Source organism: Microtus oregoni, unplaced genomic scaffold (genome assembly GCF_018167655.1).
Source record: "Microtus oregoni isolate MIOR12 unplaced genomic scaffold, Mior012 000029F_ref0000214, whole genome shotgun sequence".
Classification (NCBI taxonomy): domain Eukaryota; kingdom Metazoa; phylum Chordata; class Mammalia; order Rodentia; family Cricetidae; genus Microtus; species Microtus oregoni.
The window spans coordinates 14,177,321-14,189,746 of NW_024543088.1; the positions used below are offsets into that span (position 1 = coordinate 14,177,321).

The 12,426-nt window shown below is 36.1% G+C and overlaps 1 long non-coding RNA gene across 1 annotated transcript; it reads left to right on the forward strand.

The window, feature by feature from the left end:
* Positions 1-456: 456 nt before the first annotated feature.
* On the forward strand, positions 457-5,214 carry LOC121464610. Its single transcript, XR_005976544.1, has 3 exons — positions 457-584; positions 1,082-1,177; positions 5,184-5,214. It is a non-coding gene; the product is annotated as an uncharacterized LOC121464610 (long non-coding RNA).
* Positions 5,215-12,426: the final 7,212 nt, after the last annotated feature.

Consider the following 12,426-nt stretch of genomic DNA (forward strand, 5'->3'; position numbering starts at 1 on the left):
ATTGAAGTATTTTGCAGTAAGAATATCTGCTTAATTCTTGGATATGACAATTCTATCCCTGGCTCCACATCTTACTTTTAGCATATTTTCATTTGACAGCTCTTCATGCATGCATGGTTGCAACTTTACAGCTCATGTTTATTTAACATGTGATTCCGAAAGAGACAGTTTGCAATAATAATAGATGCCATTAAATGGTGAAGGCTGGAACTTCACATGAAGATAGTCTGGCTCCCATTCACATACCCCTTTTCTGCCTGTACATCTACAGCTTAAGTTTGTCCTTGGCTTAATATTTTCAGCACAAAGATTTTTAGTGTAGACTATATTTTGGAGCATGTCTTTTAGAATAATGCTAATCAAGAACACTTAAAGTTTTGAAATAAATTCCTATATCCTTAGTCTAAGTAATGAAATTTGTACCTGGGCACTTGATAAATCTTTTCTTTCATGACAGGGAATCTTGACATTCCGGGATGTGGCAATTGATTTCTCTCCAGATGAGTGGGACTGCCTCGACTTTGCACAGAGGGCTTTGTACAGGGAAATCATGTTGGGGAACTACAGTAACATGGTCTCTGTGGGTGAGATTTTTTTCTTTCATGATTCCTTCTTTATCATAATTGTTTCCTACAAGTGTGTTTTACATCTATGTCTGAATTGTCTGCCTCACTTTCATATGTCAGTTTAATAAAAATCTTAGAGTTCATCATTTAGAACACAATGATTTGTGTAACTTTATCTTGTCAATATACTCCTGACTCCTGGAGATGGCATTCATCATTCAAACATTTATAATACATTTTACTTTTCAGAAACACCATAGATTATATATTGATTTGTAACTTAATGATTCACAACATATTTGCATTTAGATTCAGTAGTAATTTACAAAGAAACTCAAAGTGCAGAACATTTAAAAAGTGCTTTTGAGTATTTTAAAATATAGGGTGATAGCAACTAGGTAATCATATTTCGAATTTTATGTTACATGCCATCTTATATAGTATTGTGGTTCATTAGAAACCCAAGTGTTTTACTATTATTCCAAGTTTGCTCATGTGTCTCTTCCAATATTCAGGTATTTCAGTGTCAAAACCAGACCTGATCAGCTCCCTTGAACAAAGCAAAGAGCCCTGGAATGTGAACACAGGAAAGAAAGAAGGCAATGAAAAAGGTAAGCCACAACAAAGTATTTGCACATGGAGGAATTCTGTTGTGAAGTAGGGTTTGCAAAGATCTTTACCTGAAATGGTATAAAACTTCACAGTGAATAATTGTCCCAAATTACTTTATAAGCCTCATTCATATGAAATGACCTAAAAATTCACTTTGAATACTTAAATTATGGTATAAATCAGAAGTAATATGATTTGTTGTCATATCCTCAAATGCCACCAGGCCCTGAAATGAACAATATTGAGATGAAAATTAGCATAAAAACTTGTCATGCTGTTTCAAAGAATATTTCTCTGTTTAAGTTCATGTGTGTTTGTTTGCACTCATGATAGTATTACATGGTTTTCACTATTGTGTAGTATCACATAAAATCAGAAAATACAAATTTTATAGTTAAACTCATTTTGGAAAATTGTAGAATTTGTACTTTATGTTAGAATCTACAGAATTTAAAAGATAACTTTTTCTACTTCTGCAAAATATTCTTTAGAAACTAAGAGTTGTTTATCCATACATGTTATTGGTCTATTTTAATATCATCTGAAAATCTCTTAATATCAAAATTTATAATGTTACTTTCCACATAAAGGTTGTGTTTTCTTTTGTGTTTCATCTCTACCTATATTTGAGTTTTCTTGGAGAAGTAAATTTGTATATACTTTTATTATTCATATATACTTTTATTATTTTGAATGCCTCACAATGACTTTCGATCATATTCAGCTTCCCAACTCTTCCCATGTTCTGCTTCCTCCAGATATCTTTGATTTTTTTCTCATCTTTATTTATACTCAGAGTTCGATCTGTAATTTCCATACAATCCTGGGTGTGGAGAATGGCCTGCATATGGTTGAAGTATCAGGAGTTGCACATTTTTGACTTAATGCCCTTTCTTAGTTGGTAGAGCATGAGACTCTTAATTTTAGGGTCTATGGTTTGTGTCCCATGTTGGGCGCCAGATGAAGGATACTCAAAAGAAATCCCACACTAGCTCAGAATTAAGAATAATAGATGTTTAATTATTTAGGGATAGACTCACAAATCAGAATCCTCTGCTGGAATGAAGAACAGCAACCGAGGCCAGAAGCACTCTTTACGTCTGCAAAAATAGTATAAGAGGCCACGCCCAAGTGGGTGGGTAACTAAAGGCTACTGGCTGTGGGATTTCCTACAGCAGATATCTTTGATTTTTTTCTCATCTTTATTTATACTGAGTTCAGTCTGTAATTCCCATACAGTCCTGGATATTGAATATGACTTGCAATATGGTTGAACTATCAGGAATTATACATTTTTAAAATAAACTTTATGCCCTTTCTCCAAACATCTTTCAGATGATAGGAACTTCCCAGGAAATTTTACGTCTTCAAATCCCCTCAGGCTTTCTTCTTAGAATTTTAATCTGGCTTAAGCTTGCTTGGGATGATGCATGCTATCCTAATCACCTGAGTTCATATGGGCAACTGTCATGTAGTATAGAAAGCACTACTATTTTTATAGTCATTCATGCCTTCCTGGCCTTAACATTATCACTCTGTCCTGAATGAGCTCTGAACATTCCATGGAATGGGTTTGACATAAACATACTAGTTAGAACTAAAAGTTTTCTTATTGTTTCTACCATGTCCACCTGTGAGTCAATTTTAGTTATCAAAATTCACCAGAAGCAATGGGAATGAAGGACTAGAGATGTAAATCTCTGTGGGTAAACCAATAAGACATCAGGAATAATTAAATACTATATCCAAGCAGCAGAATAATGGTAGTAGGAGGTACTTTTTATCTCTTAATAATTCTTCTTGACTTAGCATGAGCATTCCTCAAACTATTTTACAAAATTAAAGCAGCAGAACACTGAATTCTTTTGTGAAGATAGTTACCCTGATACCTAAACCATATATACACACAAAAAGTAACTGAAAGATATGCCAATTTCATTGTAAACATTTATGAAAGTCCTCAATAAAATATTTTCATCCTGAATCCAATAGCATATCATAAAAGGTGATCTATTGTAGGCTTCATCTCAAGACATATAGTAGGTCAACAATTTAAAACCAATATATGTAATCTACCACTTAACAAACTGAAAGTCAAATTCCAGATGTTTATCTTATTAGATGCAGAAAAGCCTTTGACAAAATTAACAACCCATTTTGATAAAAGTCCTGGAGAGATTAGGGATGCAAGAGACTTACCTCCAAATGAAAGACACAATTTACAGCAAGCCTGTATCCCACATCAAACTAAACCGAGAGATATTCAAACCTTTCCACTAAAATAGGGAACCATTTAAATGGTACTCACTCTCTCCATATGTATTCAATACAGCACTTGAAATCTTAGCTAGAACAGTAACATGGATGAAGAAGATCAAGAATTGATGAATAGTAAAGGAAGAGATCAAAGTAACAAATGCTATGATTTAGGTTTACAGACTCTAAGAACTCTACCAAAAATCTCCTACAACTGAGATAAACTTAATCAAAATTAAGGGATGCAAAATTAACTAAGAAAAGCAGTAGCGCTCCTATATAAAAATGAGAAAAGACTTAAATAGAAGTCAGTGAAATGATGTCTTTTACAATAGCCTCAGAAAATAGTTTGGGGTAATTTGAAATAAAAAAGTGAAAGACCCTTATAAAAACCTTAAGGATTGAAGAAATGAATTGAACATGATATCAGAAGATAGAAAAAATTCCCCTGCTCAAGGATTGGTCAATTGATGTAGTAAAAATGAATATCTTATTGAAAGTAATGTACTAATTCAGTGAAAATCCCATCAAATTTCTAACACAATTCTTGAAGATTTCAAAAAGACAGTCTTCAACATCATATAGATACAAACAAACAGAAAACTCACTATAGTTTAAACAATCATGAAAAGTAAAACTATATGTGTGGGGTATTATCCACAATTTTAAATTATTCCACAGTTATATAATCAGAATTTGTACTGTAATTATATGGTTGAAAAACTGATATATTGATGAATAAAATCAAATTGTAGATACTAACATAAGTTAACTCATCTATTCCAACTTGTCAAAGAATCAAGAAAGATAAATTTAACAAAAAGAAAGCATTTAATTCTAATCTTTACCTAATTTTGCACCCCTTAATTTTGATTAAGTTTGTCTCAGTTGTAGTAGATTCTTGGTGGAGTTCCTAGAGTCTGTAAACCTAAATTCATTGCATCTGCATATAAAGTTCCTTTAATCTCTTCCTTTACTATTCATCACTTCTTGATCTTCTTCAAGCTATTATAGTTTTCCTAAGCTATTTCCAATAGACCACAGGTCCCCAAGAAAAATTAGTTTATGAACTGGGATAAGAGTCACTCTTACAAGAAATCCCCATACCCAGTAGTTGATGGATACCAAAGATACAACTCAGTGGAATATTTATACATTCTTTTTGCCAATAATGTTTAGTTTGGGAATTTATTTATATTTATTTTTTGACCTTATGGTATCTGTAGTAGGAGCTGCGGGCTGCATTCCTGCCTGGATCCCGCATGGCTAGCTTAGCCCTGGAAATAATAACACACAAATTGTATTCTTTTAAACACTGCTTGGCCCATTAACTCTAGCTTTTTCCTGGCTATCTCTCACATCTTGATTAACCCATTTCTAATGAGTGCAGCACCACGAGGTGGTGTCTTACCAGGAATATTCTTAATCTGCATCCATCTCAGAGAGGAGAGTCATGGCGACTGCTTCACTTCCCTTCTTCCCAACATTCTGTTCGGTCACTCCGCCTATCTAAGTTCTGCCCTATCAGGCCAAGCAGCTTTCTTTATAAATTAAGCAATGAAAGCAACAGATAGACAGATGACCCTCCTCCATCTTGAAGGAACAAATTCCCAAAACACCAATTCACAATATGGCTTTATCATTATTTAAACACATAGAATAAGTCTGTTTTTCCTAAGAGCCAATACATACACAATAATTGTAAGGAGAATTTTTTTATTATAACATACACCTTTATTTTTGTTCCAGCATGAACAGAAACAAGAGAAGCATTATATAAGCAATCAAAATGAAGAAAGTCAAAACAACACTATGGAATGTGGAAGGTGCTTATACAGATGTGTATGCCTCACTATGCATAAGAGAATTAATCCCAAAGAGAAGGAATACAAATGTAAAGATTGTAGCAAATCATTTACCCATCATGCAAATCTCCAAGCTCACCAGAGAATCCATACTGGTGAGAAACCTTGCATATGTCAAGCATGTCTCAAGTCCTTTACCCAGGTGTCAGTTCTTCACAGACATCACAGAGTCCAGACTGGTGAGAAACCTTACACGTGCCAAGAATGTGGCAAGTCATTAACCAGGGCCTCAACTCTTCACAGTCATCACAGAATCCATACTGGTGAGAAACCTTACAGATGTCAAGCATGTGGCAAGTCCTTTACCAGGGTCTCAAATCTTCACAGTCATCACAGAATTCATACTGGTGAGAAACCGTACAGATGTCAAAAATGTGGCAAGTCTTTTGGCCATGTCTCAACACTTCATAATCATCAGAGAATTCATACTGGTGAGTAACCTTACAGATGTCAAGCATGTGGCAAGTCCTTTACCGAGATCTTAGCTCTTCATGCTCACAGTAGACTTCATAATGGTGACAAATCTTACAAATGTAAAAAAATGTGGCAAGTCCTTTAACACAAAATCAAGTCTTAGAAAGCATCACAAAATTCATATATGATGTACATTTCATAAAATTTCTTAGTATACCTCACAATAATTCATTGTACAGTTCTTCATACATTAACCAAGATATTACAGAGACTCATATCCTTCAATTAATTTTTAAAGCTTAGTGAATACTTAGACAGCTTTAAGTTCTTATAAATTTAGAAACATTGTATCCAAATTTGAACTTTATTTTCATTAAACATTTGTTGTAAACTGAGTTTATGCATCATTGTTGTAAACATACCATTCAAGCATTAACTATTATAAATAAGTAAATATTTCTAGTAGGAGTAAATTAAGCAATAACATTTCTTGACTGTATGTTTAGAAATGTGTTAAAAAACATCCAGTTGGGGGCTGGAGAGATGGCTCAGCGGTTAAGAGCAATGACTGCTCTTCTAGAAGTCCTGAGTTCAATTCCCAGCAACTACATGGTGGCTCACAATCATCTATAATGCAATCTGGTGCCCTCTTCTGGCCTATGGTCAGGATACTGTATAAATAAATAAATAAGTCTTTAAAAAAATCCAGTGTCATACTATTTCAGATTTTGATGCGTATTTACTTTCTTGGTATATGGTTGCCTATGTAATGAGATTATGCTCTATGTAAAGATTATTTTCCTGTGATTTTTGTGATATTAAATAAATATCAGCTTGTATTATATTCTGTGCCTTTGCAATAAAACTGTTAAGCATTTTGACTAATTTTTATTGTATTTTTTTTGTTCTGATAGTCTGTTCTCTAATGGCTGGGTATCATAAGTGTGAACTCTTCCAATAGTGACAGCAACAATGAAAATATGTCATAAAATAGATGTAGATTTGTCACGGGATGTGTGTACAGTAGAAATGGATTGGTGGGATTGATTTAATAGGAAGATTGGATGGACAATATTTAGGCATGTGGTATAGACAGGACTTCTGGGCAGAGAGAGAAAGTAGGAGGAAAAATTGAGTCCTGCAGGTGAGTTGCTAGTAAACAGGGAGGAAGGAGCTTGTGAGGTGTGTGGCAGAGTGTAGGCTAAAACTATGGATTAGTTTAGGTTATTAGACCTAATATTGGAAACAAGCCTATCTTAAGGCCAAGCATTCATAATAAGTAGTCTCCCTGTCATTTGGGAACTGGTAGGACAGAGAATGACACACTACATAGATTACTTTAAACTTTGTATAATTGAGGTTCAAATCAGTGTGAGGTAGTTGAATGATACCAATGGGCATGCAAAGCTGGCCAAAGAAAAGCTACAAGGCACCAATATCAAACAAAGAACTCTAGTCATTTAGGAAAGCAGGGAGTAGGAGAGGTGCCATTCCCCAAAGAACACATAAACTGCTTGTCCAATAATAGTAACATTGTATTGGTTGGTCTCCTTGTATTTAGGAATATATGCATATAAAATTTATGTATAAAAATATCAATGCATGAAAAAAGGGCCAACTTGAAGGAGAACAGAGATGTGTGGTATATAGGAGAGTTGGAGGGAGAAAACTGAAGGTACAAAATGCTGTAATTTATAGGGAGTACAAGGTTCATGTGCTCATAGATAGCACTGGGGAAGTCAGGAATGTTAGACACACACGGTTGTCAATTCAATGAAAATATGTATACTCTATTTTCTACTCTGACAGCTGGAGCTGGTGGTGGATAATAGCCCATACATATTATCTTTGTGCTAATTATGTGACCAGGCCATACCAAACTCCCAGAAGCAACACTGGACATACTTAATATTCAAATTGTCAAAAGAGTTTGTATGTTCACCTTCGTAGATATGGACAGAGGGGGGAGGACCTTGGACTTTCCACAGGGCAGGGAACCCTGTTTGCTTTTTGGACTGGAGAGGGAGGGAGAGAGGAGTGGGGGGAAGGTGAGGAGGGTGGGAGGAGGGGGAGGGAAATGGGAGGCTGGGAGGAGGCTGAAACTTTTTTTTCCTTTTCTCAATAAATAAAAAATAGAAGTGAAATCAGTTCACTTTGCTTAGAGTAGGAGAAAAACATGAACCAACTTTCTTACAATAGAATTGATTACAGTGTTGATTTACAATAAACATACCTTACTTGTTATATCTTCCAACAAATAATCACATAATCTTTAACATCACATAGGATTCCTTGTGTAAAGATTACTTTTCCCTACTTAAAATCATTGAGCCCCAGTAGTACACTTGAGGCTTATCAGCATGAGTCTAACCACAGCGTCCATCTTGGGCAGGAGAACCATGGCCTCTCGACTCTGCCCTTCTTCCTCCCAGCATTCCATCCTATCCACTCAGCCTACCTAAGTACTACCCTATCAGAAGGTCAAGGCAGTTTCTTTATTCAACCAATGAAAGCAACACAAATACAGAAGGGCTTCCTACATCAAACCTACATTTCTATATTCTTATTCTTGGACTGTTCAGGTACAATAAAATAAGTAAAATGCTCCTATGTGATTCCTAACATTAAATGAATCTGTTCTTTGCAGAAAGAGACACATGTTGGAAACAGAACTTAGTGGCTGTTAAGGGTTTTGAAGGAGGACTGGAGTCCAGTGGTGTGGAACAATTCTATATTCTGTCAATTATGGTTTAAATAAATGCTGATAGTGGTGTGGGACAATTCTGTGTTCTATTACATTTTCAATAAATGCTAATTGGCCAGTAGCCAGGCAAGAAGTATAGGCGGGACAACCAGACAGGAAGTAGAGGTGGGTCAATGAGAACAGGAGAATTCTGGGAAGAGGGAAGCTCTCTCCCCAGTCCTGTCCAGACACAGAAGAAGCAAAATATGACCTGCCTCTCTGAAAAAGGTACTGAGCCATGTGACTAACATAGATAAGAATAATGGATTAATGTAAGTTTTAAGAGGCAAGAAGAAGCCTGAGCTAATGGGCTAAGCAGAGTTTTAACGAATACAGTTTTCGTGTGATTATTTCAGGGCTCAGCTAGCTGAGCAGCCAGGGTGAAAAATAGACTCTCATGTTACAATCCAGGCCTTTCCTTCTTCAGTGTTGCAATAAAATTTCCCTGCTGCTATTTACTAGAGTGGAGACAATAGCAGACAAAGTCATGGTCATCCAAGATTCAGGCAATGGTGAAGGACAATTTTACATTTTTAATTTGAAATTTAGGCACACAGAGGCCTCAGAAGATATAGCTGCATGGACAAATATAAAGAAAATGGTCTGTGAAGAAGCATGCGGATTCAAGAGATAAACATTCATGAATATAATTTAGCCCTAAAATATAAGCTTACACAGAATTCTGAAATATTTAAATTAGAAAATCACAGGTAGGAAAGCCAGGGAATCCAGTTGTCCAGTGATATCAGGATTTCCATTAGAATTGCATACTGTTTGTAAAGTCACATGATTATTATCTTTGAGTTATGGGAACCACAGACTGGACTTAAGCACATGTGTAAGACTGAATTTCCAGGTCATTATATTTGGCTTATGATGTTCTGTGCATAGAAAGCATATGAGTCCTTCCATTCAATTGCATATCCTGCAGAGGTCTTTATCATTACTTTTCCAACCTCATTTATCTTAAAGATAAATTTGTTATATTTGTAAAAGTATATTTTTTATAAAGCATTATTATCTTTATTATGGCATAAGGCAGTACTTTATACAGTGTGTCATCTGAAGATAAAAATAGTTTATGTACAACTGCAGAAGAAACAGTACACAGACATCCTCAACATAAAAACAGATAAATTCAAAATCCAGGGTTATCTGAAACTGGAAAATATTTTCTCTGTAGAAAATATTAAAAATGATAACATTTCCCAATTCACCCATTTAAAGCAAACAACGGCAGAATATATATATATGTATATATATATACGTATATATATGTATATATATATACGTATATATATATATAATGTTTAGATTCTGGGATATAGGAGAAACCTAACTTCATTTGTTCTGTGAGCTATGCTTTACTTATGCTGTGTAAATGTGATTCCAATATCTTCCTCTCCACTGTTTGATTTATGGCAGATCATTTTTCCACAGGCTAATCCAAAAGGTATTAGCCTCTTCCCCTGAAAGTAAGGCCAGCATGTCCTGCCATCAGCTTGCTATGGCAGAAATTCTTATCTTAATAGTGAAAGGTTTAGCTAAAACATACCCAGTGAAGTGACAAAACCAAAACGTATTGTAAGACACAGTTTTTGCTGGGTGTTTCTGTCCTGCCCAGTCTTGCAGTCATTCAGCCCCAAAGAATCACACAGAGGTCTACATTAATTGTAAACTGATTGGCCCAGTAGCTCAGGCTTCTTATTAATTAATTCTTAATAACTTATATCAGACCATAATTCTTTTCTGTGTTAACCATGTGGCTTGGTACCTTTTTCGGTAAGGAAGTCACATCTTGCTTCCTCTGTGTCTGGATCACAAAGGCAGACTGCAGAATCCTCTTCCCAGAACTCTCCTGTCCTCATTGCCCCATTTCTACCTCCTGTGTGGTCACCCTGCCTATACTTCCTGCCTGGCTACTGGCCAATCAGCATTTTGTTAAAATATAATTGACGGGGCACAGACCATTGTCCCACAGCACACAGCCATCAACAAAGAAAATTATCTAAAAGGATTCCAAGCACAGAGGACAAGAACCATCCGGTCAGATTTCAGCAAAAAACTGAATCTGAAGCTGATTTGGTGATCAGAGCCCTTTGGTGCCAAGTATTCCTGGGACCAGTTAGGAGGTACCACTCACACTAACATCAGAGGATGAGGCTGAAGATCTTAGTTTATCTAAACTGGAGAAAACACGACAGAGCATGCGATTCTGGTTTTCTTTCTGAGTCTGTTCTAAGATTCCCTGTGGAGAATCTTTAGGAAGGCAAGAGAACCCACCACTTGAGCTTCTATGCTAGGTGGGATGGTTTATGGAAGAAGAACACCAGAGAACTGGGTCAGTTATTGCTGGGCCAGGTGCTGAGTTCTTCCGTTCCCTCAAAGAAACAACTTCAAATTGCATAGTTGTTTTAGAATTCTCTAAATGATGGTAATTTTCAATAGTAAAGCAGCCTAACAGAAATAGATCTTATGCTGTAGCTTAAGATCTAGGCCACTGAGAAAACTGTCCCGTTCTGCCCCTTAAAGTCCCATATTTCCCACTAGTAGATATAGTCCTTGAAGAGTCATGACCCACAAAGTGGTCACTATTCAAAGCAAGCTTCCTACTGCCTCCTCACTTGTGGAGATGAAGAACTTCCTTACTTATGGCTTTTCAGAAACTTATTTTTTTAAAGGCAGGGCTTGTCTATGTAGTTTTGGAGATATTGTGGAACTCACACTGTACACACGGTAAACCAGAATGTCCTTGAACTCAGAGATCTGCCTGCCTCTGCCTCCCTAGTGCTAGGATTAAAGGCATATGCCTCTACCACCAGACCTGAAATGTTCTTCAGCAATAGCAACTGAGCACTCTTTCCTTAATTACTTTCTGGCTAATTAATCTTCCAAGAGAAAGGCACAAGCCCTAAAATACCATGTATATAGTCTTATTATTGATGAAAAAAAAAAAAACCTCAAGACTTCAGACAATTGGGCCTTAACTTTAAAGACACTGGCTCCTATGAAAATGTGCTTCTCTATCCACTATGGAGAATTCAATGGAACACAAGCCACCTTCTGTTTAGAAATAAGAGTATGCAGAGACACTGTACAGTGATCTATACTGTCTGCATTCCACTCTCCTCATCCAGAGCTTGCCACAAACTGTTCAAATCAGCTTTGAAAAGCCCTGTTCAGCATCAAGCCTCAGCAGACACATACAGACACTAGCAATTGTTTGTCAGGAGGCTAGGAGGCCAAATATTATGGGGAAAATCCCTAACATGTGGTCCTCCAGAGACTGAGGCATTCATCCTTTAGGGACTTTCATTGAAGGATGTGAGTGAGAGATATTCTGGGGAGTAGAGATAGAGTTTAGTTGTAGAGGGTGTGCATGCTCAGCACATGGGACTTTTTTATAAATGGACTATATATTAATCCATAATTTTAAATTATACATTACATATATATATAGTATAAAATATTGACCTTAAATTTGTATCAATACACCAAAGTTCATACCAATGTAAAGTAGTCATCTCTATATAATATTCCCCTTTAAATGAAAACAAACATTTACAAACAATATTTGGGAATTTGCCTAGTCCCCTAAAGCCATTAAAAATTCCCACATATTGTTTGTAAATGTTTGTTTTCATTTAAAGGGGAATATTATATAGAGATGCAGTTTGAATGCTCACTTTACTAGACCTGGATAGAGGTGGGCGGTCCTTGGGCTTCCCACAGGTCAGGGAACACTGATTGCTCTTTGAGCTGATGAGGGAGGGGGACTTGATCGGGGGAGCAGGAGGGAAATTGGAGGCGGTGGCGGGGAGGAGGCAGAAATCCTTAAATAAATAAATAAACTTAAAAAAAGAAACATTATCTCACAAATAATAAATACCAATGATGACTTACAAAAAAAATATTTGGGAATTTTAATGTTGTTCTCTAGACTACTTTTTGCTGATTCTTGGACTAAGTA